A 6,659-nucleotide genomic window follows, 5' to 3' on the forward strand; every position below is an offset into this window, starting at 1 on the left:
TCAGCAGCCATTTATTCACTGTTAGTTACTGTGTGTTCCTCCTGCCTCCTGATATTCTCTCCTCCCGTTTTCACTTACCCTGCGTGTTTAGGATTTGTTTGATGCCTGAGCCAGCATCTTTGTGAAGCCTGCTGGGGGATTTTCTGTCTGGTTCTGTAGGACCAGAAGCAGACAGACTGCCCTGGTTTGGCATCCACAGGGTTTCATACTGCTCACCAGTGCAGGCTGCTCCTGCCCACTACAACCTCAAGGGTAGTCAACCTGACTCCAAATCATCACATAAGTACACTCAAACCCAAAAATGCACACACACACACACACCTGAAAGTATGTGAGTATTCATGACATTAGCCTTCACAAGGCACTGGGGCACAAGCTCAGCAGCCATACATTGCTGTGGAGCTGGGCTTGAAGCTGGGAGTGCAGAGAAGTGCAGTGGAGGTGGTGGGAAAACACACTGTATTTTCCCACATTGTTAATTTCTGTACATCACTAAATGTTACTATTTCCATTCTTTTAACTGTGTTACTACCTGCCTGAAAACTTTATGAGAAATCACTCCTGGACTTTTTATGGGAGCTTCAACAGTGGCATTTTGGAAGCCGTTACATGATATTATGTCTCTCGGCCTGCAGGTGACTAAAACCTCAAAATACCCCAAAACATTTTCTTCTGAAACATTCTTGCAGCAGCTGTTTCCACACATGATTCGTAACTTCTCTGCTTTAAGAACTGCAACAGTTTAAATAGCTTTGGTGAACAAAAGCACGCTGCACGCAGAAGTCTGGATCAGAAGCGTGCAGTAGTGTGGGTCAGGTGGTGAGTCCATTATGAATACCTGTCCTGAGTGCTTATTTAGAGGTTTTGACAGCATTTCATATGATTAACACACTATATGGATACTCACTAGTTACACAATGCACAATCACAGCAGTTGTATGAGATGCTTTAATAAAATCTGACATCATTTTATAGACACAGAAATAGATAAAGGAAGCAAAACCATGTGGTGAGAGCAGGAGAACTAAATAGGTTTTAAATGTCCTCCATTCTCATCTAACCTGTACTCTGTCAGACTATATAGCTATCTTGCTAGAGCTGGACTTTGATAATTACTGCACAAAAGAAGGCTTGAGAAAATCCCCTGGGGAGACGTTTGTTTTCTCACCATACCTGACAGTAGCTGCATAAACTGATGGCCAGCTGTTTCAAATAAACAATTAAATATCTATACTTGACCCAAACTCTATCTGCCTCATTGGAGTCCTCATTGCCCCTAAGAAAGCATCATGACAGCAGAATCAGGCCCAAGGATTTTACCAAACTCCCTCACAAGATAAGTCATTTCAGATAAGCCATATCTGAAGACAGGCTTCCAGCTATTGTCTTGTAATCAAATATTCCAGTCTGGGGTTGTTTGGGGGATCTTCAGATGCTTTGCTGCTCAGTTTGGTGACTAAACAGCATTTAAAAAACTGCAACAGGATTGAGAAATTGTCATATAACCTAATGGCTTCTGAATGTAAGCTCTGGTAGCATGGAGTATATACAACACTTGATGTTACTGTGAGAAAATGATCACAAATAAGACTTCAAATGAAAGCTGTCGAGAAAGGAAAATGGAGGCAAAAAGAGCTATAATGTGGGTTGAGAGAAGGGAAGAAAAACAGAAGAGAGCTGTGGAGACAGGCGCTGAGGAAGAAAGGAAAATAAATCATCTACTGTGAAGTTTAAAGACTATTATTATGTTAAATGATGAGCACCAAAAGTGTGTGCACGCAATTCCTAGTATAAAGTACATAAAGTTGGATGTGTGTGGTTAGATGATTATCAGTTTGAGAGATTGTTTCATATGAAAATAAGCTACAGCTTCTTGCTGCACAAACCCAAAAAATCTTCCTTACTACTTATATTTTTAGGGGCAAAACAAAAGCAAACAAACAAACAAACAAACAAAAAATAGCCCAATATCAAGTCAGGGCAAAGCTGAACAATTCAAGTGCAGATTTCAAATTACATTTGTAAGTGGGGACATTTGAATCTGAGGTCTGGGGCCATGCACAATCAAAAATAAAAATAAATAAATAAATAAATGTTTCTATTGTCAGAGACTGGAAGTGATTCCTCCGTAAAGTCCCTCACACAGTGAGAGCTGGAACTGTAACTTCTTGCACAGCCAGAGCCTCTCTCCCATTTATTGTGTGCTGTGCCAGAGCAAGCCCTGCTTCACCCAGCTCAATTCTCTTCGAGGCAGCAGTAACTTCACTCAACAATTTAAAAGTCAATAGTGTTCAAGTGAAAGCAGAATTCAGCTCAAGTGTGGCAAGAAATTGTGGACTGTAATTTTAACATGGACTTTCTGTGTTCATATATTTTTACCTGCAGTACCAGAGATAAATCTTGCCATTCTGGAAACATTTTGATTTTCATCAGACACCTTTTCTTTCACATTTGCAGCTGGGAGCAATAAGTACCTTTTTGGCCTGATTTCCTAAAGAGCAAGGCTCACACAATCTTATTTTCTGCCTGTCATCTGGGAAAAAAAAAAAAAGTCTCAAACAATTTCAATAGATGGTCAGAAGTCTCAACACCAATTATGATCACAGGATTTTCGTGAAACCTAATGGCTTGAGAGAAAGCCCAAATTATTGGCTGACTAACTGAAAATAAATATTTGGCTTGGCAGCAGCCTACTAGCCAGTCAGCACATGTGACGAGCAGCCAGCTAGCATGCACCCAGCCAAAGCACTGCTACCTCTGGGTGACTTGGCACATCACAGAGGAAGGAAATAACATCTTATAAAAGTGATAAAAAGAACTTTTTCAAGTTTATAATTTTGGCTGCCAGTTTTATTATAATAGAGGTTATATATCAGAATTTAATAGCATTTGGCCAACGGAGAAGACTTATCAGAATTTAACAATTACTTAAAATGCAATTGGTATGTTACAGTGCAGGACAAAGAGTTATGCACTAAAATCCAATATAAACTTTTGCAAGCCATTCAAAGGACAAAACACCTTCATGCCTTTGTGAAGGTCTGTTGAAGACAACGGTGTTGGTGAACAGCTTCCCTAGGGGACAATCCCATCCTCTATTGCAGTTTCTCAACTGCTTAAAGGTTGTGCTTTTGTCTTAGTATTCACCCCATTTTCCTAGCACCATCTGCTTTGGTTTTGAAGCCAGACTCTCAAAGAGCTTTAGGCACCTCATGCCCACTGCAATGAAGGAGTAGTTAGGTGCCTAAACTCTCAGGGAGGCTGGGGCGAGGTCACAGCCTCTGATCTAGTCCTGTCCCTTTCAAGGTCATCGGTCCTCTGCACTCCAGACATACCACCTACACCCCTGAGCCCGAGCATCTTGCACAGATGTGCTACAACAGGGAGGGGAAAGGTCCCTTCAGGCTTCAGCTGTGGCAGTGGACTCTGGGCCTGGGATCAAGTCCTTTGCCCTTCAGCTGGAAGGTTGTGCAGGCTGAAAACGAAAATCCCCATCCCCTCAGACTTCCCTGTGAGCTGAGGTCAAAGGAGCCCAAGGGGAGGAAAGCCCTGGCAAGTGTGCAGCCATGCTCATATCCTCGCTGCACAGAGCCACACCACTTCACCTCCTCACAAACTCATCCCAAAGGAAAGGGGGGCAAGGAGAGCTTGTCCCTTGCTACTTTGCTTGCAGTCCATTTGCAAAATAATTTCTCCAGGATGATCACACAAAGCAAATAAAAAGCTTGATCCTGAATCCTCTAGTGGTGTGGGTAATCCATGTTGCAAGGAGTAATATCTCTTGTTTAAATGCAGAACAGAAAGTTGAGGGGTTCAGAGAAAGTGTAAGCCTTGGATAACATACTTTGTATGCATCAGATTTAATAGTTATTTTTAATAAATGAGATCTGTGAAACCAAAAGGAAACTGATAGAAGAGGGAGTCACTATTTAGGTGGAGTGGAAATTAATGCAACAGAGAATAAGAAGTTTCAAAATAACCACGAAAGAAAGAATAATAATTAAATTTTGTTGAGGTTTTTGATAGGCCGAGGCCTATGTATTCATACATACGAGGCCGATGTATTCACGTACTTAGGTTGGGGAATAGTAATGAAAAGAAGAAATAAAGGAGCTGCAAGAAAAGGAAAAAAAAAAAAAAAAAAAAAAAAAAGGGTTGTAGTTTGTTAGGAAGTTTTAGTAAGTGCAAAAAGCTACAGCCAGAAATAAACATGATTCTACTGAGGAAGAGAGACAAATGTAATATAGACAAATACACGGAAACCAATCCTTCCTGTAGGGAATACTACACTCCTTTCACAATACTGCCCTAATCAGAAAATGTACCATAATGAACGTCAATGGCAAAGAGAAAAGACAAGAGCTTACGGTAAGGTTCAAAGTTAAAGCTGCTTAGTTGTTGAGAGGGAAAGGTATTATTTTCAGGCGAAGACAAAAGAAAACTGTAAAGCTGTGAGAATTTTCATTATTGGAAAAATGAAGTAGAGGATTTTTTATTTTATTTTGTTTATATAAAGGTGGAATCTTGTCTTTTTTAAAATCAACTCTAAAATTCACATTGAATTCTGTGAAATCAGGTTTTCCTTTTAGTGAAGCCAAAGTTCTCAGTTTAACACCTCACAGATATGTTGTATATAGAATGAAATTTTAAAATCCCGTATTCTAAAAAAGGAAGCTCTCGGCGAGGGATTCATTTGCCAGGCTTTTTTGTGCTGCTTGCCAAGTCACTCATTTTCCATTCCTCATTTCCCTGTCACCAGCCTGCAGAGGTGCGTAGTCTCGGTAGGTTTTGCTCCCAGGGATTTAACCTAAAGCAGCCTGGAAAACTCTCAGCTTCCCCTGGCTGTTAGCACTGCCCCTCGCTCGTCTGGGTTAGTGCTATGGAGAGCTCCTCCTTGGAGCTGGGACTGTATCGGCTAGAGCCAGAATGCCGCTTTTCTTGATGCAAATCTTTATTTCCATCCCCCTCTGCCGAGGAGCAGACACAACCACCTATTTCACGAAAATTTCACCCGCGCATCCCGCGTCCATCGATCTGGGCAATCTGCTCTACAAGCCTCCACTGCGCACAATAAATGAGCCCATTCAAAAAAAAAAAAAAAAAAAAAGGGGGTGGGGTGGGGTGGGAAAGAGAGGGCAAGAGAGAGAAAGCCCCTGTTTTCTCAGGTGGTCAGAGGTGCTTTTAGCAGCCCGGCTTCCCCAGCTGGAGAGGGACCGGCGGGGCCGGTGCGGAGGGCAGCAGGGCAAGAGCACGGCGGGAGCCCCGACGGGAGCGGGGAAGGTGCGAGCCAGCCCCGGGATATCCCAGAAAGGCCGGGACACATCTTGGGCTGGAAACCCTGTTTTTTCTGCCCTTTTTCCCTTGAGCCTCAACCAAACACGCTCGTCGGCGGGCGGGATGAAAAAGCGCTCTGTGAATAAAGTGAAAACAAATAAACTTTTATTTCTTTTCTAAAAATATTTTTGCTTGTTTGTTTCTTTACCCGCTAGGAAAAGAGAAAGTTAATTCAGAAGCGCTGGAGGGGGTCCCCGCAGAGGATAGGGCGCCGTCGGGGCAGCGGCGGCTCTCGGCGGCGCCCAGGGGGTGCCGGGCTCTCGACATCCAGGGGCACCGAAAGGCTGGAGGGCGATGGGGGCAGCGGCGAAGGGACCTCTCTGTTAAAGGACGCCTCGGCGGGTGTCCCGCGGAGGGCAGAGCTCCCTCGGGCCCGGGGCCGTCGCGTCCGTCGAGGGGGTGAAACGTGACCCGGCGGACCTCGAAATGGGGCCGGGCGGCCGGAGCTGAAAAGTGTCCAAGTCGGTCCCAAACAAAACAAGACATGAAACATTTCAGGTTATTACTTTCTGCCTTTGAAGCGAACTATTTCCCGCAGATCACAATGCGTAGGTATATTTAGATAGCTCGGCTCGTCCAAGGAGAATGTGTCTTGCGCTATTTGAGAAAAACTCTAAGAGTAAGTGCAAATATTTGATGCTGAAGAGCTCTTAAGGCTTGAAGAGTACCATTTACTTATTTCTACACATCAGTGTGGGCTTAGGATGTTAAATAGATTAAAAGGCTAAGAGAGGTCACTGAAGTAGACTCTCTTTCTCTCCTCCCGACTTTTTTTCCTTGCAAAGTTTTTGCACTTTCTTTAGAGTGTCCTCAGCAAACTCCCCTTAAGAGCCACCTCGGATACTGTATAAGTTTGTGGCTCTGAACGCCGGCCCCCGCCCCTCCCTTCGCCGCCCCCCCGAAGCCCAGCTCCAAGCGCAGGCATTCAGCAAATGTTTGCCCGCGGGGTCAAGATATTAATAAGCACTCCTCGGCCTCCTTTGCTCCCGGGGGCGTCAGGAAGCGAGGGGCAGCAGCGGCGCTGCCCGGCAGGTGAATGCGGCCCTACCTGGCCCGGGACCGTGACCCCCCCCCCCCCCCGGCCGCCGCCTGCCCCGGCGGTGACACGGGGAGCAGGGGACCGGGGGGCGACAGCGGCTGCGGGAGGAGCTGCTCCGCGGAGGACGGCCACGTCGCTTCAATTTAATCTCATTTAAAAAGACATAACTAATAAATTTGTATGGACGGGGCTGCCGGAGACGTAAAGCAGAGTCGATAGTGGTTCAATCCCATTGAACCCTATTGAAAACCATGACAACAAGGAACAAGCTCCGATTTATCCCGGA

This window comes from Cygnus olor, chromosome 5 (genome assembly GCF_009769625.2).
Source record: "Cygnus olor isolate bCygOlo1 chromosome 5, bCygOlo1.pri.v2, whole genome shotgun sequence".
Lineage (NCBI taxonomy): Eukaryota > Metazoa > Chordata > Aves > Anseriformes > Anatidae > Cygnus > Cygnus olor.